Source organism: Bombina bombina, chromosome 1, assembly GCF_027579735.1.
Source record: "Bombina bombina isolate aBomBom1 chromosome 1, aBomBom1.pri, whole genome shotgun sequence".
Taxonomy (NCBI): domain Eukaryota; kingdom Metazoa; phylum Chordata; class Amphibia; order Anura; family Bombinatoridae; genus Bombina; species Bombina bombina.
Window position 1 is genome coordinate 245,305,203 of NC_069499.1, and position 27,309 is coordinate 245,332,511.

Below are 27,309 nucleotides of genomic sequence, written 5' to 3' on the forward strand. Positions count from 1 at the left end.
TCTGACGAGACGCCATCAGATCCATGTCTGGAATGCCCCATAATTGAGTTATTTGGGCAAAGATTTCCGGATGGAGTTCCCACTCCCCCGGATGGAATGTCTGACGACTCAGAAAATCCGCTTCCCAATTTTCCACTCCTGGGATGTGGATCGCAGACAAGTGGCAGGAGTGATCCTCCGCCCATTGAATTATCTTGGTCACTTCTTTCATCGCCAGGGAACTCCTTGTTCCCCCCTGATGATTGATATATGCAACGGTCGTCATGTTGTCTGATTGAAACCTTATGAATTTGGCCTTTGCTAGTTGAGGCCAAGCTCTGAGAGCATTGAATATCGCTCTCAGTTCCAGAATGTTTATCGGGAGAAGAGACTCTTCCCGAGACCATAGACCCTGAGCTTTCAGGGATTCCCAGACCGCGCCCCAGCCCACTAGACTGGCGTCAGTCGTGACAATGACCCACTCTGGTCTGCGGAAGCTCATTCCCTGTGATAGATTGTCCAGGGTCAGCCACCAACGAAGTGAATCTCTGGTCTTTTGATCTACTTGAATCATCGGAGACAAGTCTGTATAATCCCCATTCCACTGTCTGAGCATGCACAGTTGTAATGGTCTTAGATGAATTCGTGCAAAAGGAACTATGTCCATTGTTGCAACCATCAATCCTATTACTTCCATGCACTGCGCTATGGAAGGACGAGGAACAGAATGAAGTACTTGACAAGAGCTTAGAAGTTTTGATTTTCTGACCTCTGTCAGAAAAATCCTCATTTCTAAGGAATCTATTATTGTTCCCAAGAAGGGAACTCTTGTTGACGGGGACAGAGAACTTTTTTCTTTGTTCACCTTCCATCCGTGAGATCTGAGAAAGGCTAGGACGATGTCCATATGAGCCTTTGTTTTTGACAGGGACGACACTTGAATTAGGATGTCGTCCAAGTAAGGTACTACTGCAATGCCCCTTGGTCTTAGAACCGCTAGAAGGGACCCTAGTACCTTTGTGAAAATCCTTGGAGCAGTGGCTAATCCGAATGGAAGTGCCACAAACTGGTAATGCTTGTCCAGAAAAGCGAACCTTAGGAACTGATGATGTTCCTTGTGGATAGGAATATGTAGGTACGCATCCTTTAAATCCACGGTAGTCATAAATTGACTTTCCTGGATGGTGGGTAGGATCGTTCGAATAGTTTCCATTTTGAACGATGGTACCCTGAGAAATTTGTTTAGGATCTTCAGATCCAAAATTGGTCTGAATGTTCCCTCTTTTTTGGGAACTACGAACAGATTGGAATAAAATCCCATTCCTTGTTCTCTTATTGGAACTGGATGTATCACTCCCATCTTTAACAGGTCTTCTACACAATGTAAGAATGCCTGTCTCTTTATTTGGTTTGAGGATAAGTGAGACCTGTGGAACCTTACCCTTGGGGGTAGTTCCTTGAATTCCAGGAGATAACCTTGAGAAACTATTTCTAGTGCCCAAGGATCCTGAACATCTCTTGCCCAAGCCTGAGCAAAGAGAGAGAGTCTGCCCCCCACTAGATCCGGTCCCGGATCGGGGGCTATCCCTTCATGCTGTTTTGGTAGCAGTGGTAGGCTTCTTGGCCTGCTTACCCTTTTTCCAGCCTTGCATTGGTTTCCAGGCTGGTTTGGGCTGTGAGGCATTACCCTCTTGCTTAGAGGATGCAGAATTAGAGGCTGGTCAGTTTCTGCGAAAGGGACGAAAATTAGGCTTATTTTTAGCCTTAAAAGACCTATCCTGTGGGAGGGCGTGGCCCTTTCCCCCAGTGATGTCTGAAATAATCTCTTTCAAATCTGGTCCAAATAATGTTTTACCTTTGAAAGGAATGTTAAGCAATTTTGTCTTGGAAGACACATCCGCTGACCAAGACTTTAGCCAAAGCGCTCTGCGCGCCACGATAGCAAACCCTGAATTTTTTGCCGCTAATCTAGCTAATTGCAAAGCGGCATCTAAAACAAAAGCGTTAGCCAATTTAAGTGCGTGAACTCTGTCCATAACCTCCTCATATGAAGATTCTCTACTGAGCGACTTTTCTAGTTCCTCGAACCAGAAACACGCTGCCGTAGTGACAGGAACAATGCATGAAATTGGTTGTAGAAGGTAACCTTGCTGTACAAAAATCTTTTTAAGCAAACCCTCTAATTTTTTATCCATAGGATCTTTGAAAGCACAACTATCTTCGATAGGAATAGTAGTGCGTTTGTTTAGAGTAGAAACCGCCCCCTCGACCTTGGGGACTGTCTGCCATAAGTCCTTTCTGGGGTCGACTATAGGAAATAATTTCTTAAATATAGGGGGGGGAACAAAAGGTATGCCGGGCTTTTCCCACTCTTTATTTACTATGTCCGCCACCCGCTTGGGTATAGGAAAAGCGTCGGGGGGCACCGGAACCTCTAGGAACTTGTCCATCTTACATAATTTCTCTGGAATGACCAAATTGTCACAATCATCCAGAGTAGATAACACCTCCTTAAGCAGTGCGCGGAGATGTTCTAATTTAAATTTAAATGTCACAACATCAGGTTCAGCTTGATGAGAAATTTTTCCTGAATCTGAGATTTCTCCATCAGACAAAACCTCCCTCATGGCCCCTTGAGATTGGTGTGAGGGTATGTCAGAACAGTTATCATCAGCGCCCTCTTGCTCTTCAGTGTTTAAAACAGAGCAATCGCGCTTTCTCTGATAAGTAGGCACTTTGGATAAAAGATTTGCTATGGAGTTATCCATTACAGCCGTTAATTGTTGCATGGTAATAAGTATTGGCGCACTAGATGTACTAGGGGCCTCCTGTATGGGCAAAACTGGTGTAGACACAGTAGGGGATGATGTAGTATCATGTTTACTCCCCTCATTTGAGGAATCATCTTGGGCAATATCATTATCTGTGGCATTACTGTCCTTACTTTGTTTGGACACTATGGCACAATTATCACATAAATTTAAATGGGGAGACACATTGGCTTTCATACATATAGAACATAGCTTATCTGAAGGTACAGACATGTTAAACAGGCTTAAACTTGTCAACAAAGCACAAAAAAACGTTTTAAAATAAAACCGTTACTGTCTCTTTAAATTTCAAACTGAAAACACTTTATTACTGAATATGTGAAAAAGTATGAAGGAATTGTTCAAAAATTACCACCACAGTGTCTTAAAGCATTAAAAGTATTGCACACCAAATTTCAGAGCTTTAACCCTTAAAATAACGGAACCGGAGCCGTTTTTAAATTTAACCCCTATACAGTCCCAGCTATATGCTTTGCTGAGACCCAACCAAGCCCAGAGGGGAATACAATACCAAATGACGCCTTCTAGAAGCTTTTTTAGTGATTCTTAGATCCTCACACATGCATCTGCATGCCTTGCTCTCCAAAAACAACTGCGCAGTAATGGCGCAAAAATGAGGCTCAGTCTATAACTAGAAAGGCCCCCAGACTAAAAAAGGTGTCCAACACAGTGCCTGCCGTTTTTTAAATGTTCCCCAAGATTATAATGCCAATTGTTAGCTAGAATCTGCATAATATGCCCCAATAAAGCAATCGTTTTAGCCCATAAAAATGTCTACCAGTTTTTAAGCCCTTTTTTAAGCCCTTTATTCTTTTATGTTTGACTAAGAAAATGGCTTACCGGTCATGAGACTCCCTGGCTTTTTATTCACAACTCTTTAACACTGTAATGAGCACACCTGAACTTGGGTGGGGTGCTTAAACCAATGGGAGATGGTCAGTCTCTTTGTTTGTGTAATTACTGGGTCATATTGGCAGCACTCCCAGATGTTGATTTAAACTTTTTGTAAGGTGTGCTAAAAAAACAAATTTTATATTTGTATTTAAAATTACCAGGGAGACTGACCATCTCCCATTGGTTTAAGCACCCCACCCAAGTTCAGGTGTGCTCATTACAGTGTCAAAGAGTTGTGAATAAAAAGCCAGGGAGTCTCATTCTATTATGAAGAGTAAAAGCAGGAATGTTTCAGCCCTCTGTGGCAAAAGAACTTAGAGTAGGACCAGTCGAATTGGGGCACCTTGTAAGTGGTGACTGGCTAAGCAAAGTATGGCCATATTGTGTGACTAAGTTCCCAATATTATTTAAAAAAGAATAGTTGTCTCTTGATGTATATGCAGGCAATTTTTTGCAGCAGTAAAAAATATGTTGTGCTTTTGAAAATGGATGTGCGCTGATACCTCTTTGTTTGTGTGTGTGTGTATATTATATATATATATATATATATATATATATATATATATATATATATATATATATATATATATATATATATCAAAATTCATAAAAATTATGGGGGGGAGATAAAAAATTGAAATTAAAATCCTCCATGTCTCAAAATTAAATCAATGTAAATATTTGCATAGGAAATTAGCACATCTAGGCAAGTATCCCCGCATGCAGCAACCAGAAATCTATCTCCTACTGATGAGTTCCAAAAAGAACGAAACAGGCTTGTCTAGTGAGTGATTTCTGGTTTGCTGTCATAATCCTGTTAAAAGGATTGCTGTGTCAAAACAGTATTTTTGAAGCAAAAAAACTGAGAATTTGCATATCTAAATTTGCATATCTTAACCAATATTCTCTTGTGCATTGGAAACATTGTATATTAAGAATTTCTGGGGAAAAGCATGCGGGGATACTTGCCTAGATGTGCTAATTTCCTATGCAAATATTTACATTGAGATTATATATATATATATATATATATATATATATATATAACACAACATAGTTATAAATTGTTAAATATCATTAAAAATTCTTTTTTTTTTTTTTTTTTTTTTTTTAATCAACCTTGAATTTAATTTTTTTTTTTCTTTTTAGAAAATAAGCACAAGGACTTTTTCTTGCAGATTAGAATGGACCCAATAGTTTTGTTGTTATTCACAAACAAAACAACAAAACTTGTTACAATTAAAAATGCTTTAAAAAAAATCTGAGATCATCTGATATTCCACTTTGCAGGGAATATCATAAGGTTTAAAATGGTTTCTACAAAAAAGGACAGAATTCTTAGGACACTTTTCTGCACTTCCAGCATCTTCCAGGCTGTGCATCTCAATAGTAGAGAGCATATCTAAATAATTAACTATTTGGAACCATTAGAATATGCTATAAAGATTAAAAGGGACAGTCTACACCAGAATTGTTCTTGTTTAAAAAGATAGCCAATGCCAATGGCGAATTAGACTTAGGCCCTAGTATAGAAAATCACTGTTACCCTTCCCAATCCATTTACACGATTTCCCAGTATGCTGGCTCATACAGAACGAACAAATTAAACCACAAGCTGAACTGATACAACAAGGCTTCACCTGCCTAACTAACTGGTTCACATATAGGTGAATTCATAGCTTTATTACAAATCACCAACAATCTAAAAATATGACTAGACCACTAACCAATTACGAACAATTATGTATCAGAGATCCCCCAATACGTCACACATTATCGATGATATACAAGATATTAATCACCCCATTCCCAGGACATCCTATTCCATACTTGGAAAGCTGGGAAAAAGATATAGGAGTAATAATTCCACAACACATAGGTATGAAGATAATCCAAACAACACTAAAATTTTCCATCTCCACGGCCACCACAGAAATTAACCTGAAGCTACTACATAGGTGGTATTATACACCCCAAAAAATACATCGTTTATATCATAAAGCTAACAAATGCTGGCGCTGTGGTCACGTTAATAGTGGGATGGCTCACATGTGGTGGTGGTGCACAGTTATTCAAAATCTGTGGAGATCTGTTATCTCTGAAATAGAAGATATATTGGAACTCCAATTCCCACTAGACCCCCTACTTTGGCTACTAAATAAACCCCCTAAGATAAGACATAAACCTTCTCTTAAATTATTTTTTTATCATGTCCAGTAGTATGAAGTTTCTAATAGCTAAAAACTGGAAATCAAAGGACCCACCCACAATTGAAATGTGGGTACAAAGGGTATCTGAATCGATTCATCTCGAGGAGCTCTATTATCTAAAACATGATAGAATAGATATGTACTCAGACATCCTGACAACATGGGAAACATACATTAAAAACGGATAATATCCACCGCTTTTGGAGTTGGAAATAGTGGAAAACTATATTGTAGTCCTATATGTCATTTACTTACATGCACACAAGTGAGAGTAAACAGAAGATATTCTAATTTCATAAAAGCTACATTTAGAGAACCAAGTGGTTGCACCAGTCCAAAGTTAAGTTGATTTATTAAAATTAATTAGCTCAAAAAGTTTTTCTTTACAGTGCCTTGCTCTCTATGTTTTGAATATGGAGCTGAGTCTCCAAAAGTTGTAACTCTTATTTCACAAATATACGAAATAAAGCTAATTTAAAAAAAAAGAGAAGAAAGAAAGATAGCCTTTACTACCTATTCCCCAACTTTGCACAACCAGCATTGTTATATTAATATACTTTATATAATTAAAACCTCTAAATTTCTGCCTGTTTCTAAGCCACTAAAGACAGCTTCCTATCGAATGCGTTTTTATTAGCTTCTTACAAAAGTGGAGTGCTAGTTCATGTGAGCCATATAACACTGTACTCACGCTCGTGGGCTGTGGCAGACACTGCACTAATTGACTTAAATATAAGTCAATATATAATAAATAAAAAGTCATGTGATCAGGGGACTATCAGAAAAGGCTTACATACAAGATAAGCACCGAACAAAGAAAGAGAAAAAAAAAAAAAAAAAAAAGGTATTAATATAACTGTGTTGGTTATGCAAAACTGGGGAATGGGTAATAATGGGATTATCTATCTTTTTAAACAATAACAATTTTGAAGTAGAATATCCCTTTATTAATCTACACTATTGTGGACAGTAAGGTATTCAAAGGCTGATTCTTACCACTGTAGAAAGTTATCCTGCAGCTATAATGTGGCCAGTTAGTTTGTGTACTATTGTAATCAAGCATTGTGTAGTATGTAGCCAGGTCAGGCAAACTGCAGCAGGTAACAGAATTTTACTTCTAGCCTCGCTAGACAAAGGATTGACAGTTTTCTTGAACAAAAAATTATATATATACACACTTGTGTGCTGAATAGCATACATTTGCATAAATGACACCATACTGCAAAGTTCCTAGGTCAGATTTTAAATTAATAGATTCCTACACACATATAAAACGTTTTGGCATAACAGGACCTTTGTTTCTATATTTATTCTTTATTATCTATACTGATGTCAAGCTAAAAATACAAGCCTTGTTGATAAAATAGCACCTGGCAACAATATCTAGGGGAACATAGGACAAACACTTTTTTTTTCTTCAGCTAAAGAAAGCATACTATACATTACAATGATGTTTTTTTTTTTAATTAAAGGGACAGTATACACCAATTTCCATTTAACTGCATGTAATAGACACTACTATAAAGAATAATATGCACAGAAACTGATATAAAAATCCAGTATAAAACCGTTTAAAAACTTATTAGAAGTTCCCAGTTTTAGCACTGTTGAAAAGGTTAGCTGAAACACCCACTGCAAGTGGTTATATAGCAAAAAAATAAAAGACACCCCCTCCCCCTTTCTCTGCATATGAAAAGACTCTTTACACAAACAGGAGCAAGCTGGAGTAGGTATACATCAGTATGCTCCTAAAAATTTTGGGGCTTTGTTAGGAGTCTTAAAATCAGAGCAATTTTGTTTAAAAATAAGCAAAACTATACAAAAAAAAAAAAAAAAGCTGTGTAGGCTATATAAATGGATCACCTACAAAACATTTATGCAAAGAAAAATCTAGTGTATAATGTCCCTTTAATGGGACAGAATGTGGTAATAATAATAATAATAATAATAATAATAATAATGTTCTAATGGGTGTTCACCTTTATAAGAACACACTAGTCCTGCACTGAAAAACAAAAAAACACATGCAAAACAGATTAAGAATGTTAAAGGCGCCTACTAGTGGATAATATCATCAGGTGATGAATAATAAATGCAGTGAGAACTGTAAATCCAATCAATAATTACTTAAACAATAACAGCAGAAAGCAGATATAGAAGTGATAACATGTGTTACAATTTTGCTAGTAACAAAGTGTTGTAATATGAGTCTTGAAAAAGGCCTGTGAGAGGCCGAAACGCATTGACCAAGCATCTGGTAAGACTTATTTCTACATATATATCTACTTTGAGCATACTACACTATATTGATTATCTTTCACAGATAAATCCAGCTAGGAGCAGAAAATCCACTAAAATCTCTGGATTTCCACTTGTGGTCACAGCACTAACCCTGCAGCACCCAGCTGCACTAATCTCGCAACACCCAACTGAACCTTGAGAATAATTTTCCATTCACTAACTTTCATCAATTAGACTTATATTGCACCTATGAATGTATGTATCCTAACTTCAACACATTGTTTCATCTTTTTTCCATCAATGGCATCTTTTGGCAATTTCTGCTAAAAAAATTCACATTTTTTTTTAAACTTCTTTGTATTTTTATCCTTTGTTGAAGGATTATCTTTTTTCTCTCTCACTATTTTGCACTGTTTTTTGAGCTTTCAATCACATCCCCTTTTTTCTCCTACACCATCACTAATGAGGGATCATCTATAACATAACTATATTGGACTCTACCCAAGTATACGCTTGGAAATTCTACATCATATTTTCACTGAACCTGGGATTACAAATTACACTCAACTGATAGGAACAATTTGTGACTTCTTACTACACCACGGCCAAGACCCCGCTGGGTGCTTAGTGCCCCATTTGTGTACCAAGGTGGTGTAGTACTGCTTTAGTGATATATATATATATATATATATATATATATATTATATATTGTCAAAAAATTTAGAAAAATGCGTCCATACGCAATTATGCGAGTATTACCAACTTTCTAACTATCTGACCCCTGATCAATCAGGTTTTCGCCTGAATCACTCCACTACAGCTGCCCTCCTAAAAGTTTGCAACGACATTCAAACTGGCATGGAACAAGGAGAACTAACTGGAGCTATTTTCCTTGATTTTGCAAAGGCCTTTGACACAGTGGACCACGACATACTACTGCTCAAACTAAAAAACTCTGGTATTGCTGATCGTCCGTTAACCTGGTTTCTATCATATGTATTGGATCGATCACAATATATCTCCATTTCTAACAGTGACTCCCTCCCTCTCCCAGTCATATGTGGTGTTCCCCAAGGTTCCATTCCCGGCCCCCTACTATTCACATTATTTATAAATGATCTGCCTAATGTCTGCAAATCCTCAACTGTACACATATATGCAGATGACACGGTAATCTATGCAAACAATTCCAATCTGCAGCAGCTTGAAGCAGTGCTCCAAGACCAGTTCACAGAGGTAGAAAAGTGGATCTCAAAAAACAAACTCTTCCTAAACACTGATAAAACAGTCAGAATGATCTTTGTAACGAGACCTAAATTACACAAATTACAAAATTCCCATCTACGCATCAAAACAAAATCCAATTGCACGCTGACCGCAGTCCACTATTTCAAATACTTGGGTATGTTGTTAGACCCAAATCTATCTTTTGGCCTCCACATAGAAAAACTTGCATCTAAACTTTATCCAAAACTAGGTGCCCTGTACAGAAACAAATCTTGCCTCAGCCCTACAGTAAAAGAAAAGATTGTACAGCAAATGCTGATGCCTATCATGGATTATGGGGACGTAGTAAACGCACCTGCACCGCAAACTCACCTTAATAAACTTAATACATTGTATAACTCATTCTGCCGCTTTGTGCTACAATGTAGCTACAGGACCCACCATTGTGACATGCTAAAATAACTAAACTGGCTGTCGCTGGAATCCAGAAGCACCCTCCATCTTTCCTGCCTTGTGTTTAAGAGCCTTTCTGGGAAGCTCCCACCCTACCTGAGCAGAATGCTCTCCCCTGCTATTCCCACCTCCTATAACCTCCGATCCAATAACAGCACATTATTTAGCTTGCCTCAATACAAAAAAAAAGCAGCTCGATCCTCCTTTTCCTACAGAGCACCACAATTATGGAACGACCTCCCGCACACTTTCAAACCTTCCAAGCCTAATATCCTTTAAGAGATCCCTCTCTACATATCTCAAAGCAGAATGCACCTGTCATGGTTGATTAAATATTTCCTACCTGTTCTATGTTAAATTTTTGCATATATTGTGTATTATTATTGTTGTTTTTATATTTTATTGTACCCTATTGTATCAATTGCAATGTTTTGTGATCCCAGGACATACTTGAAAACGAGAGAAATCTCAATGTATCCTTCCTGGTAAAATATTTTATAAATATATATATATATATATATATATATATATATATATATATATATATATACACACACACACACACACACACACACACACACACACACACTCTCAAGATTGTCTACTGTCACATTTTACCAGTCTTTTTGTATGTTGATAAACATGGATCCATGTTAATGTACTATTTGAATATTCCACATAGGTACCTTTGCATATTGCATATAATTTGTTTTAAACTTTTGTTTTAATTATTGTTCTAATTGTTTCAACTGTCAACATTTATTGTCATTAATACACATGTACTACCTATTCACATCCTAGCCCACTTCTAGTTAAGGCGCTCAGGCTACATCCATATATTCTTAGAGCTCCTTATTGACAGCTAGAGGTCAAGACAGCTGGAGCATATAGGATTACACAGGCGCTAGGTATATATTTCATCAATAATATGAGACAACCCCATATAGCGAATAATAATATGGAGATATCAACAATACGTGCTATATAGTGCACTATGATAGTGTATAATACAGAATATCCAAATAAAGGTGATAAACAGAAAATGAACACAACACAAAACTAACGTGATCACTGTTGTGGGGTAGTGATAAAGTCCTGATTATATCCAAAAGAGTTCCGAAAAATACTTCTGTTTTGCTCCTTGGATGCTGAGGGTCCCAGTGATGGGGTATCGTGAGGCTGCTGTACTCCTTCCAATACTTATTGGCTCTATAATAGTATGAAAGAAAAAGAAGAAGGCGCCACAATAGTGCAAGATCAGTGATGTTGGTAGATCGCACAAACGACAGATTGTACTTACTAGAAGTAAAGCACTTGAGAAGTGCCACAGGTGCACTCTGGACTCTTAATAGCTGCCCAGATAGCTATCCTCTCACTCCTTTGATAATGCTTGTAATCCGGAATCGATGACTAAAGGTATATTGTACCCCAGGCAAAATATAGACGTAAATAGGTCTTGCAATAATACCTGTATCCCAAGGAGAGCTAGAGTAATAATGTTTGTGATGACAAAGTCGTAAAAACAACTTTAGTTTTATTTAGAACAGTGTTAAAACACAACGCGTTTCCCAGTTCACAGACCGTTTCATCAGGTGTATTGCACTGTTAAAACATCACGACTTATAAAGATAAATACGGCGTTTAGTGCCGATTACTGCGCATGCAAATGAACAGACCAATGAGCGCCCATGCTTAGACCGGCTTCCATTCTATTGGCGAAGGGGTGTAGTGTTACTAGATACAGAGTATATTATGCACAATGTAACTCCGCCCGGCTTCCATTCTATTGGCTCATTCACGGAGGTCAATAGTATTACTAAATACAAAATATGCTAACCGAATTAAAAGAGTTACCTTATGAGGAATGTCACTGATTTAACATGACAGAGGCTAAAATAAACTAGCCAATTTCCATTATATTGTGTAAGTGTCTTATGTATAGATGTATCTATAATGATAAAAGATGGAACCACGATCGTTGTCCTTATGGGACTTAAATGATCATTATAATGATATTGGGGAATTGCAGTATAAACAGATATAAAATGAGGAAGCCGGTTAAGCCAAGCGCTCTAATGATTCCCGATATCCACATTGTAGTAGTTTGCATTTGTAGATATCATGCCATTAAAAATAAATAAACCTAACTAAAAACACACACATTATATATATATATATATATATATATATATACACACACACACACCATATTTGCTGTATCTTTACAGTTCCCAAATAGCAGTAAAGTCGACAATAGTCATCATAGTAACATATGAGGTATGGGAGATTAGCAAGTAACATATTAGCCAATATTGATTATAGTTACAAACCCATTATCCAACCAAATGCACAAAACATATTACAGTCATAAATGTTCTATTGATACCTCTATCTATAGATAGACAAAACATAAAAAGGACATATTATTCAGTACTAAAAAATTATTAAGAAATGCAGTACTTCGATAGAGACCACATATAAAAACCAAATAAACTACATAGTGTATATATAATCTCAAAGGACACAAATAGATGAAAACAGAAATATGAATTAATTAAAAGCAGCCATATCAATGTTTTCATTTAATCCATATCCAATATGTCTCCCTTTGACGCAAATGCAGAAACCTATTTCTCCCCCATTTGGGAATAATATGCTCAATAGGGAAAATTCTAAAGATATCCGATTCCCCCTTCATGATGTTTTACTTTGTGACGGGGTACACTATGGTTGGTTAGGGATTTTTTCAGATTCCTTAGGTGTTCCCCCATCTCTTTTTTAGGGGTCTAGAGGTCCTCCCAATATATTGTATTCCACATTTACATTGCAACAAATAGACTACGAAAGAGGAATCACATGTGAAGTGAGATGTAATTTTGAATTCCTCTTTAGTGGAGTAGGATATAAAATCTGTTTTATTCCCAGTGGTATACACGCAAAGACCACAATTGGCTCTATTGCATTTAAAAAAAAACTTTTTTGTCCCTTAGAAAAGAACTTTTAGTTAATCTATTTCTGTCATTAATAACCGGTTTCCTCATAACTATCTTACTGGTGGCCAATCTATTCTTCAGGGTGGGAGCCCTCCTGAAAGGTACAAATAGGAGACTCATCTAATATATCTTTAAGTATGGGATCTCCCTTTAAAATAAACCAGTGTTTCCGTAGAATATTTTTGATTTTATTGTGGTTATTATATCTTGTTATAAACCGTGGACTAGTACTAGATTTCGATATGGATTTAACATTATCCTCAATAAAGACTTGTCCTTGGCTCTGGTTGTTATAGTGATAGTTATTTTTCAAAAAGCCTGATCTATCTTTGTTCCTTGCTTTATAATAACTGTCTTCTACCAATTTCAAAGGGTATTTTCTCTCAAGAAATCTTTCTCTCAAGATTTTGGATTGTTCATCATACACTAGCACATCAGTGCAATTTCTACAAAATTGATTAAAAGGAATGTTTTCTTTCCAAGGTTTATAATGGTTACGATTATAATTTAAGTAGCTATTAGTGTCTACTGTTTTAAAAAAGGTTTTTGCTTGAATGGTCCCTTCATTACCCCAATACAGTACAAGGTCCAGAAACTCAATTTTATCTTTATCAATTTTAGATGTAAAATGAAGGCCTATGTCATTTTTATTGAGTGACTCAACAAATTGGGTAGCTGATGTCTCAGTGCCATTCCAAATGAACAAAAGATCATCTATGAAGAGGCCATAGAAGACCAGGCCTGCCCCTAGGGGAGAGTTTTATATATATTTTTCTTCAAAAATCCCCATAAATAAATTAGCAAAGCTAGGAGCAAACCTGGTCCCCATGGCAGTTCTCTTGATCTGCAAAAAAAAAAAAATTGTTCCTGAAACACAAAATAATTGTGCTCCAAAACAAAAGCAATCGCATTCAGAAGAAACAATCTCTGTTCTTCAGGTAAATATATGTCTCTAATTAAAAAGCTGTCTATTGCTTGAATACCAAGATCATATATTAGAATATAATGCTGATACAGCACAAGACATCCATAATAAATTATCATTCTGGTCAGTATTCTTAAACTTGGACAGTAGATATGTGCATGATCAATTCAGAGTTTTTCGAATTTAGTTTCGAATTCGGAAAATTTAGGATTCATTCGGATTCGAAAAAATTCGGCTGTATTCGGTTCGGTTTGGAAATTCGGTATGTGTGCTGTGTATTAGACTAGTATTATGTACTGTATATTAGGTGTAACCCATAGCAGAGTGATATAACCTAATATACTGTACAATACTAGTGTAATCCATGGCCATCCAAATTTACCGAATAAATCTGAACTAATTCGGATTTATTCGGTAAATTCGGCAGTATTTTAATTCGGAAATTCGGTTTGATCTAAATCTCTGAATTTGCAGATTTTTCAGAATAGATCAGAAACGAATTGCACATATCTATTGGACAGCTTACATATTAAATCTGGAGTGTCTTTAATGTAAGAAGGTAAAGCTCTTACAGGTTTTTTCAAGAATTGGTCAATATATTCAGATAAACTGCAAGTCAGAATTGCCAATTCTCGAAATGATTGGCCATCCAGGTGGATTTATTGTACATTTGTGAATTTTGGGGAGGTGGTAATAGTATACAAGATTTGGGGTACTAGGGATAAGATATTCCTTTTCTTTTTTCGTGAGAATACCTTTATAATATCCGGGATCAATAAGTTGGATAAGACTACCCAAATATTGTTTTGTAGGATTAAATGATAGTCTCTTATAATATTCAGTATCAAAAAGGATACGTTGAGCTTCCTTTATATAGTCCTCCCGATCTTGCAATACTATCCCACCTCCCTTGTCTTATCACCAAAGATTCTTTATTAGCTAGCGATAGAGCTTTACGTTCAAACACATTCAAATTAGAGATCTTATTATTTGTACCTAATGATCCAAATTCCTCCAAAACTAAATTTTGGATGAGTTGAATGCTATAACTAGTGGTGGGAGGATTAAAATTGGATTTGGGCATTACATTTGAATGTATATAATCCTCAAATAGAGAATTACATAAAAATTTTCAGGTTCAAAAAAGACAATATCAGTAACCGGTCTTTCTACCATATTGTCTGTTACTATTGATATTTGTTTATCACAATTTAATTTTTTGTCACAAAAATATCTTTGTAGAGATAGTTTCCTGATAAATCTATTTAAATCTACAAATAGGTTGAATAGGAACTATAATCAATATTGGCTAATATGTTACTTACTAATCTCCCAAACTGTGGTGCCTCATATGTTACTATGATGACTATTGTCGACTTTACTGCTAATTGGGAACTGTAAAGATACAGCAAATATAGTGATTATATATATATATTTTTTTTTAGTTAGGTTTATTTATTATTTTTAATGGTATGATATCCACATTGTAGTAGTTTGCGTTTGTAGTTATTGGGAATCATTAGAGCGCTTGGCTTAACCGGCTTCCTCGTTTTATAATATAATCTTTATTTTATATCTGTTTATACGGCAATTCCCCAATATCATTATAATGATCATTTAAGTCCCATAAGGACAACGATCGTGGTTCCATCTTTTATCATTATAGATACATCTATACATAAGACACTTACACGATATAATGGAAATTGGCTAGTTTATTTTAGCCTCTGTCATGTTAAATCAGTGACATTCCTCATAAGGTAACTCTTTTAATTCGGTTAGCATATTTTGTATTTAGTAATACTACACACCTCCGGAAATGAGCCATAAGAATGGAAGCCGGGCGGAGTTACATTGTGCATAATATACTCTGTATCTAGTAACACTACACCCCCCCCCCCCCGCCCATCAATTCGCCAATAGAATGGAAGCCGGTCTAAGCATGAGCGCTCATTGGTCTGTTCATTTGCATACGCATGCGCAGTAATCAACACTACACGCCGAATTTATCTTTATAAGTCGTGATGTTTTAACAGTGCAATACACCTGATGAAACGGTCTGTGAACCGGGAAATGCGTTGTGTTTTAACTCTGTTTTAAATAAAACTAAAGTTGTTTTTACGACTTTGTCATCACGAAAATTATTACTCTAGCTCTCCTTGGGATACAGGTATTATTGCAAGACCTATTTACGTCTATAATTTTGCCTGGGGTACAATATACCTTTAGTCATCGATTCCGGATTACAAGCAATATCAAAGGAGCGAGAGGATAGCTATCTGGGCAGCTATTAAGAGTCCAGAGTGCACCTGTGGAACTTCAAGTGCTTTACTTCTAGTAAGTACAATCTGTCGTTTGTGCGATCTACCAATATCACTGATCTTGCACTGCACTATTGTGGCGCCTTCTTTTTCTTTCATACTAAAAACACATGCGCTCATGCATAAGTGCAAGGAGAAGCTGACCAGAGGGACAGGGGCTCTTCCCTTCCTGCATGTACTGGAGCAGTTCAGCAATGACAGGTATAATAGAAACATTAAAGGGATAGTCTAGTCAAAATTAAAGGGACATTAAACCCATTTTTTTTTCATGATTTAGAAAGAGCATGCAATTTTTAACAACTTTGTAGTTTACTTCTATTATCTAATTTGCTTCATTCTCGTGATATTCTTTGCTGAAAAGCATATCTAGATAGGTCCAGTAGCTGCTGATTGGTGGCTGCACACAGATGCCTCATGTGATTGGCTCACCAATGTGCATTGATATTTCTTCAACAAAGGATATCTAAAGAATTAAGCAAATACAATAATAGAAATAAATTGGAATGTTATTTAAAATTGTATTCTCTACCTGAATCATAATAGAAAAAAATGGGTTTAGTGTCCCTTTAAGCTTTCATGATTCAGATAGAGCATGCAATTTTAAGCAACTTTCTAATTTACTTTTATTATCAATTTTTCTTCATTCTCTTGGTATCTTTATTTGAAAAAGCAATAATGTAAAGCTTAGGAGCCGGACCATTTTTGGTTTGAGAGGTACAGAATTAAGCTCCCCAGACCTTCTTACTGGAGGAAACAGTTAGTGAATCTATAACTGTGCTATGAGTGGAAAGTATGACCATCCTACAAAATATATTGCATCAGTGAGATTGCGACTGAACTTTAGAAGGGTATCAATCACACGTTTGGGGACAATTTCATATTGTGAAGAGCTGGCTGTACTGAATCACTCTTTCAGTTTGTCATATGAGCATGGGGATACACTGAATTTCCATTCACCTTCAATGACTTGCTTTATCAGTCTGTCCCCGTGATGTTGTTTTGCTGAGCTGTTGCTTATACTCACACTAACCCAGTGGTTCCTGGCATCAGCTATTGTTTACTGTAATTAGGTTTAGGTGATAAGCGTTCACCTTTTTTAATCACCTCCAGACTGCCAGGTAGGAATCCATTGTTTTCTTGTGTTTGATTGCTTATTTGATTACATAATGTAATTCTACTGTATCCTGTAAAAGGGCGTCTTCCCTCTATCTAATGTACTATACTCTTCCAATCTCCCATCTTGTCCCCTAGGGGAGTGTCAACCAGGTGGGAGACCTGCATAAATATCGGGCATATAGCCCTCAATAAAGTAGATTCTGTTTTACCCTCAAGACGGAGCTTGGTCTCGTGTTTGGGGGGGAATTAACTGGGTTTGTGTGTTGCTGATCCCATATTCAGGGCATCTTTCATCCGGTATTAACCCTCGATATCAGGGTTATACCATAACAATTGGTGGCAAGCGACGGGATGGTCCTCATCGCCCAGAAGAGCAACTACACATCCGGACCTAATGGGAATACCGTATGAAAGGCTGAAAAGAGCCACCCTTAAAGACCTGCTAGAACAACGGGGCCGACAGGCCAGTAACCTCAGGAAGAGGGAGATCATTACAATACTGACCGAGATGGACAGAGTACCAGGGACCCAAGGAACCAATGAGCCCAGCATATCAGACAGAACTCCCAAAAAAGCAAGCTTTGACCGGGCCGTTAAAATAAGACTGGCACATTATGGCCCCAACCCGACTGCTGAAATTATCGACCGGGTCATAGCAGCTGTGGAGGCCAACCTACTTCGCCAAAGCAGCGCTGCAGCAGCCCAAGTCACAGCAACCCCAGTAGAAAAGAGAAAAGTATTGCAGCTTTTAAAAACTTCATGGAAACAGAAGGAGAGATTGATGGGTACCTTGCGGATTTTGAGAGGCAATGTGCCCTACACAGGGTACCCGCAGACTGGGTCACTATATTATCCGGAAAATTATCCGGCAGTGCCAGCGAGGCTTTTCTGGCCATTCCAGATGAGGAAGTCGGGGATTATAATGCTGTAAAAGAGGCTCTGCTCTTCAGGTATGCGATTACACCAGAGGCATACAGGAGACTGTTCAGAGACACTGTTAAACTAGCTGGAGATTCCTACATCGAGTGGGCATGTAAGGTGCACCGCACAGCAGCTCACTGGATGGCGGAGTGCCAAGCCGTATCCGGGGAAGAGGTACTGCAGCTATTCCTGTTGGAACATTGCTTCGACAAGTTATCCGCAGGAGTTAGGGAGTGGGTTCGGGACCGTAAACCCTCCACCCTGCATGAAGCTGCTCGTCTGGCAGATGAGTATTCGGATGCCCGCAAACTGGACACTGCTACCACTAAGATCCCTGCCAGAGTGGAGTACCGACCCACAGTAACCCCAGCAGCTACCAGTTGCCAACCCCCAGCGCACCGCTCAACCATACCGCCTCCAGCCACGAACTATCCTCAGACAGCCCAGTTCAACTCACGGGACTACTCGCAGCCCATTCGGTGCTTCAGATGTAAGCAACTAGGGCACAAAAGACCAGAGTGTGCCCTAAACACAGCAAACCAAGCACAGTCCTGGAGAGGACCTGCTGGTGGAAACCCACGTAACCCTCAGCCTGCTACCCACTGCGTAGAGGAGGAAGAATGCTGGGGCATCCTACGTGAAGCAGACCCCGTGCACGCTGCCCACCAGGATAACCGGCAACAGCACTGGCAACTGGTTAAAGTGAATGGGAAGGAGGTCAGTGGTCTACGGGATACTGGTGCTACCATGACCTTGCTCCAAAAGAACTTGGTGTCTGAGAACCAGCACACCGGAGACACTGTGGCTGTGAGGGTAGCAGGGGGCGCTGTGTTCCGCCTACCTGCTGCCCGGGTACATTGGATTGGGGAGTTGGCGCTAGACATGTGAATGTGGGGGTCATGAAGGACTTACCAGCTGATGTTCTCCTTGGAAATGACTTGGCCCCCCTTGTTTCTGCCTACGCTCCCATGGGTCCCGCCGATGTTAACCATGTGACTACCCGTGCCCAGATCTGTCCCGCTGAGACCGACCCACCTGCTGCTAAGCCCCAGGACACTGAGCTCAGTAAATCTCTATCCGCTATTGATACGTGGAAGTCCCGTTACAACGCGCTGATGAAGGAGAAGAGTCAAGTAGAGGATGAAATGGTCACGTTAAACAATCACGTAACGGTGCTAACGGGAGAGAAGAGGTGCGCAGAGGAAAAAGCATGTTTAGAACGGGAATCTCTGCTAGACAAGCTGCACCAACAGACCGCAGAAAACACCAGCTTCAGAGTGGAACATGAAACATTAAAGACAAACTTAGCGACACTAAAGGAGAAGCTGATGCTGGCTCCTAGTGAGGGGCAGCAACTCAAGGGCACCCTACGTCAGTAGGAAGGGCTTGTGGATACCTATAAAGAGCAGGTACAAAAGTTTGCTGATTGGTGTCTAAATGTAGCCTAAGATACCAAGAGAACAAAGAAAAATTGATAATAGGAGTAAATAAGAAAATTGCATGCTCTATCTGAATCATGAAAGTTTAATTTTGACTAGACGTACCCTTTAAAACAAACATCAGTAGAATTTTTTAATTTTAATAGACAACATTAATCTTTTGGCCTACAGTCAATGTACAAAGTTGTAATTGTAAAATTAGGCATCAGTATTGTACATGCTACTGAAAACAATGGGTTAATCTTTTGTGTGCACATATGGGGCGCAATTACATATACAGTGCAGGCTTCAGCGCAAGCGCTGCAACCCGCGCCATCCGTAATTTCACCTTGCACATCGGGGTATTACATAAACCCCGCCGGCAGTTCATAAAGTGCCGTAAGTCGGATAAATTAGCGATGTCCAGAAATAAGCGTAAATACAAATTGCTGCAGTCGCCAGTGACTTATAGCACTTTAGAAACTGCCGGCGCCTAAGAAAAGTAAAGAAAATAACAAATCTCCCGTAAAAGTCTAAAACGCCTCCCAAAAATAAGCCCTACAGGTAAAACCCCCTATATCCGCAATCCCCTTCACTACTAATAATAAATGTATTAACCCCTAGACCGACAACCCCCCACAACGCAATAAGCCTAATTAAACTATTAACCCCTATATTCGCCATCAAACCCACACCGCAAGTAATAACTAAATTATTAACCCCTAAATCCGCCAACATCGCAAACTACCTATTAAAACTATTAACCCTTAATCCACCATTAACCCACAACGCAATAAACCTATTAAAGTATTAACCCCTAAACCGCCAAAGCAATAAACCTAACCCCCCCTAAATGAACCCAAATTACCTAAATTAACAAAATACTAAAGTTACTATTAACCCTTTAAGGACACAGCTTTCAGTTTGCTCAATTGTTTTATGCCGGAAAAATTCCGTCATATGTCCTTAAGAGGTTAAATTAAAAAAAAACTAACACTACTTTAAAAATACAAATAAACTAAGTATAAATTAAAGGGACAGTCTAATCAAAATTCTGGAGTATACTGTCCCTTTAAACTACAATTACAGAAAATAAAAAAAAATCTAAGATTACAGAAAATTATACCTAATTCCTATGAAAATAAAAAAGCCCCCCAAAATAAAAACACCCCCTAATCTAATAAACTATCTGTAGCCCTTAAAATGACTTTTTGCAGGGCATTGCCCCAAGATAATCAACTCTTTAAAAAAAAAAAAAAAAAAAATACACCCCCCCCAACAGTAATACCCCCCACCCACCAAACCCCCCCCAAATAAAATAACCTAACACTAAAAACCCTAAACTACCCATTGCCCTGAAAAGGGCATTTGTTGGGCATTGCCCTTAAAAGGGCATTTAGCTCTTTTTCTGCCCACCCTAATACAATAAACCCCCCCAAAAAAACTTAAAAAACCTTAAATCTAACCCCCAAGTGGTTCTCACCTGTCCTGAAGTCCGGCGGAGAAGGTCCTGTTCCTGGCGGTGAAGTCTTCTTCCAAGCGGCGACCTCTTCTTTCTTCTTCCAGGAACCAGCCGGCGCGGAGCTGATTATCTTGGGGCAATGCCCTGCAAAAAGCCCTTTTAAGGGCTACTGGTAGTTTATTAGATTAGGGGGTGTTTTTATTTTGGGGGGCTTTTTAATTTTCATAGGGATTAGGTATAATTTTTGTAAAATTTGGTAATATTCTGTAATCTTAGATTTTATTTTCTGTAATTGTAGCTTAAAGGGACAGTCTACTCCAGAATTTTGATTAGCCTGTCCCTTTAATTTATACTTAGTTTATTTGTATTTTTAAAGTAGTGTTAGTTTTTTTTTAATTTAATAGTAACTTTAGTATTTTGTTAGGTATTTTTGGGTTCATTTGGGGGGGGGGGTAGGATAGGGGATAGGTTTATTGTGTTGTGGGCTATGGCAGTTTAGGGGTTAATAGTTTTAATAGGTAGTTTGCGATGTTGGGGTTGGCAGATTTAGGGGTTAATAATTTAGTTATTACTTGTGGTGTGGGTTTGATGGCGGATATAGGGGTTAATACAGTTTATTAGTTATTGCAGTGGGGGTTGCGGTTGACAGGTAGATAGACATTGCGCATGCGTTAGGTGTTAATTTTTGCAGGCATTTTCGGGAGTTACGGTGCCCCCATACTCAGCGCAAGGCTTGCTATGGCTACCTTTTATGGTGAGGTAAAAATGGAGTAAGATTTCTCCATTTTCGCCACGTAAGTCCTTGTGCTGGATATTGGATACCGATTTACGACGTGGTCCCATGTTAGCAAAAATTGGGGGTGACGGGTGAAATATATGTGCCGCATTTATATGCAACGCTGTATATAGGATACCAAACCCACGCAAAAACCGGCGTCGCCGGCTTTTGCGGGTGCCGCTGCATATGTAATGGAGCCCATGGTGCGAAGTGAGAAGTCTTCTAAATTTTAAACAAATTTGTTATAGTAGCAAACACATAGTGTACATATATATTGTCACCTATACTTAAAATTTCAATACTGCAGTAATGGGTACAGAAAATCTATGTTAACAAGAGGCAGCAGTGGCAATCGATCTTCCAATAACATTTTTGTGTCTGCAGTGATTTAGCTGCATGCTTAAAAAGGGACATTCCAGTCAAAATTGTGATGCCCATGGATGCATTTCAGTTTTGAATAGAAGCATTTTTGTAGCATACATGTACTATCAAAAATGCTTTTAATAAATTATATAGCTGGTTCAAACGTGTATTTAAGTATGCACCGTGCACCAGCATTTTACAAACACATCACTTGCTCAGAGCCTAAGGTGCTTGTACCACCTGGTAATGACTCAATTTGTTAAAATGATACAAGCCCCATTGACGCTCTGAGCAGCTGCAGTATTTAAAATGCTGGTGCACTGACAATATCTAGCTATGCTTCACATGCACTTGCAGAGAAAAATGCTAACACTAAAGCAGTGATAACTTTTACTAGAAGCATTTTTTCCAAAACATCTATATTTTCTATTCACAGATGTAATTCATCTATGTGCATTTAAATTTTGACCGGAACGCCCACTTTAAAACAGGTACAGTCTCGTTTAAAAACTAATTTTATTGGAAGGAAGACAAACTATTTTGTCTAAATTAACTTTAAATGAAATGACATCACCTAAAGATATACAAATGTGTTAAAATTGACATTAAGGTAAAATTTATACTTGTGTTATATACTCAAACTGGTGAATTAAGAATAATTTTTTTAGGTAGTATCACACATAATGTGTGCCACTAAAATCTTTAAAAATGTAGATACTTTACGCTCACATAAATCTATAGTTTATATTTTCATCCTTGCATATATTTAAAAAAAAATAATAAAATATATGTGCATTGTGGAAGAAAAATGCTGAATGCCGCAAGTGGCGCCTTCTTCCGCATTCAGATCATCACGAGTGATCCAAAAACAGTTACCTAACAAAAACTACTAGGGACACAAAACACCTTGAACGTACAAGACTTTGTTGAGTATTACAATAAACTGGCATACTGGCTAAGTGTTGGAATGTTTAGAATACCTTAACACCTTGTGTGCTGCATTTGTTTTTCCAATTACCAACACTTACCCCCAGCTTACCTTATTGGGGGGGGGGGGGGTAATTACAGACTTGTTACCAGAGTAGACACAGCCACTGTCAACTTGTTAGCAACATATTTTGTAATGTATTTTTTATCACCTATGCTGAGTCAGTTAGGGACAGATATATAGAAGGGTAAAGCTTTTGGAATCTGCAGCGAGCACTTCTCTGAACTGAAAAATATATATATATATATATATATATATATATATATATATATATATATATATATATATATATATAAATCTCGTTCTTGTCTGACATTGAGAGTCCGGCTGTCGGCCGCTGTGCCTGTGCCGAAACATCGACCCTTTCAATATGATCTACAATAAAATATAAATTAAATACTAAATCCTGTGAGTGCCCATACACAAATAGCATTGCAAATTAACCCTCATCAGGGGTCAAGTCGAGCGGGAGCACATAGAAACAGAGTTCCTGTACAATTTTTTCAGGAGGAACTAAGTTCCCTCTAGACAGAGAACAGAAACACTTCAGTAAACACTGCTGCTGCTAGTGAAAGGAGCTGGAGCACAGTCTGGTTAGAGGGATAGTGAGATCCTCTAGTAAAAGGCAGTAACAGTTCTTACAATTCACTAAATGCAAGCCTGTCAGTGATCCTGCTGTGTGATTATACTGCACTGGGTGGAACACATGATGCTTACATTTCTGTGTGGCTTGCTCTAGGTTTATTTAGCTCCCCTCAGCAGAAATAGGACTATTGTACCTTAAAGGACCAGTAAACACAGTAGATTTGCATAATCAACAAATGCAAGATAACAAGACAATACAATAGTATTTACTCTGAATTTCAAACAAGTAGTAGATTTTTTTCTAACAAATTCTATAGTTATGTCTATTTCCACTGCCCCTGTACAATGTGATAGCAAGCATCCAATCATAAATGCATATACGTATAGTCTGAATTCTTGCACATGCTCAGTAGGAGCTGGTGACTCAAAAAGTGTAAATAGAAAAGACTGTGCACATTTTTTAATGGAAGTAAATTGGAAAGTTGTTTAAAAATTGCATGCTGTATCTGATTCATGAAAATTTAATTTGACCTGAGTGTCCCTTTAAGTGGGTGAAACTCTGTGACAGGAGTCTCAGGCCCAAAGGCAACCATTAAACCCTTCATTGGTTTTAATTTGCTTACAATAACCAAGGTGTATAGATTATATACATACAGTACAAATAAATACAGTGGGTGAGATATATATATATATAAAAAATATTAATTGTGAGGGGGTAGAAGACTTGGTGAGTTCCCATACTTTTTTTTGTAGGACTTGACCCCTGACCCTAATATAATGTAGATTCCCACACACACTCTAATCCTGCATGAAATAAAAACAAGTACAGATTCTGCAAGCTTGCACATAGATTTGCATATGTGCTGTAGGCATAAACATAATTACACACTCACTGCATTTTACACATAGATTAAAACACTGTTAGCATGTGGGTAGGTTAACTCCAAAAGCAGTTTAGGTGCAAAACTTAAAAGGGACAGTACATTCAAAATGTGATCCCCCCACCCATTAATAAATACAAATAAAACAGTGGATTTGTCAATATTTATTAGGCTTGCTTTAGCTGTAAAATACCTGAGAGGTGTTCTATGCTACCTAGTACCTAGAGATACAGGATCTCAAATTGTGTGCCATAAGTATGACAAGAAATGATTGTTTAGCACATTGCACAAACTCGGACAGACAGCTAGCCCTAATTGGTCACAATACAAGTAAAATCAGATAAACATACTCACCAGGGGTTTCAAGTAGCTTTGGGCACAAGGTTTATTAGGCACTGACAAGGTGCTATGTCATTTTAGATCCGAAGCAAACACACCCCACCCAGATCTGAATATCACTTTATTAAACAAGCAAAGTATAAGGAAAAACGTGCTCTGCATAGAGAAGATGCCTCTATAGAACTGCTAGGTAAACAATTATTTCTTAGAATAAATCCAATAAGACCAACAATTGTTTAGCCAAAAAAAAACAGGCTGCAACTGACTGCATAGCACTCAGTTTGCTATAACTAAAAAAACAAAAAAACAATTGCAAAGCTATATTTTTATGGTGCATACAAGTTACTCTCACATGATTATGGTGTTGTATAAAACAAACAAAACCATAAATAAATCACTACCTTAGGAAGTCTGGATCTCTTGATATCCACAGGAATTCATTTCTGTCCTTCACCCAAACAGAAACAAGGGGATTAATGAGCAGCATTGTCTATTGTATTCAAGTTGTAATCTGCTCTTCCTCTAAACTCTTCAATGTAATTAAGTATCTTTTTCATATCACCTGAAATTAGTTTTTTTTTTCCTTTGTAGAATCTTGCCAGTGAAACAACCAGTCCTGTATGTTAACCCTTTGTTTCTACACAGCAATGCAGCACAAGAATGTGAATGTTTAGCCTGCTCTGACTAATTGAGGGGTCAATCACAATCCTCCAAAAAAGTAGAAAAATCTTTAGATACACATTTTTAAAGCATTGTAATTGACACATAGATTTTTGATAGAGTGTGTAAAATTATTTAAAGGGACAGTCTACTCCAGAATTGTTATTGTTTTTAAAAAGACAGATAATCCCTTTATTACCCATTCCCCAGTTTTGCATAACCAACAGTTATATTAATATACTTTTTACCTCTGTGGTTACCTTGTATCTAAGCCTCTGCAGGCTGAACGCCTTATTTCAGTTCTTTTGACATACTTGCGTTTTAGCCAATCAGTGCTGACTCATAAATAGCTCCACGGGAGTGAGCACAAGGTTACCTATATGGCACACATGAGCTAGTAGTGTCTAACTGTGAAAAACTGTAAACATGCCCTGAGCTAAGGCGGCCTTCAAGGGCATAGAAATGATCATATGAGCTTACCTAGGTTTAGCGTTCAACAAAGAATACCAAGAGAACAAAGCAAATTTGATGATGAAAGTAAATTGGAAAATTATTTAAAATTGCATGCCCTATCTAAATCTTGAAAGTTTTTACTTTTGACTAGACTGTCCCTTTAAACACAAGTTACAGTTGTTATAGTTAAAGGGACACTAAACCCCCCAAAAAATCTGTCATGATTCAGATAGAGAATACAGTTTTAAACAACATTCCAATTTACTTCTATGATATATTTTGCTTAATTTTTTAGATATCCTTTGTTGAAGGAATAGCAATGCACATGGGTGAGCCAATCACATGAGGCATCTATGTGCAGCAACCAATCAGCAGCTACTGAGCATATCTAGATATGCTTTTCAGCAAAGCATATCAAGAAAATAAAAAGTTTAATTTTGACTAGACTTTTTTCTTTGATTGTAAGTAGCAGTTATGTACTACTGGGAGCCAGCTGAACACATCAGGTGAGCCAATGGTATGTGTGCAACCTGCTGCTCCTCAGCCTACATAGGTATAGTTTCAACAAAGGATACCAAGAGAACAAAGCAAATTAGATAAAGGAAGTAAATTGTGCTGTTTAAATTTGCATGTTCTGTCTTAATTCTGAAACTTTAATTTTAACTTTACTGTCCCTTTAATTATTTATTTGATCCCTTTTTTATAGAAATTAATCCGGTTCCAAAAATATTCGAAGGGCACGAGCTGCAGCTTACTTCCGCATTCAAATCCTCACGAAAGATACAAATGCGCATCCCTAGCTGATCCCTAGCTCACCCAAGGTATTCCTAAAAATCTGGCCTGTTAGTGTGCACTGTGGACTGGAATTGAGACACAGTACTCTAGGGTGCTTTCATTATGGCCAAGAAATCAGGATACTTATAGACTGTGCAGCCAGCAGATTAGGAAGGTGATGACTTATCAAAAGAAAAAAAAAAAAAGATTTAAAGTACTTTGTTGCGGGTAAAGAAAGAAATTGGGTAATCCTAGCATTACCCAGGTAAACCTGACATTACCCAAGCGTCTGTGGGTAAAGCCCCATGTAACATGATAAATCTTCTCAGAGTGCATCGAGTCAACGCATTAAACATATATACGATGCACTGTAATTCACACATCTTAACTATTTTTATGCATAGTATATATATATATATATATATAATCACGTCCACTTAGATTGTAAACTAAGTGGACGTGATTCTCTGTTGTTCTCTGTTGTATCTATTTATAGT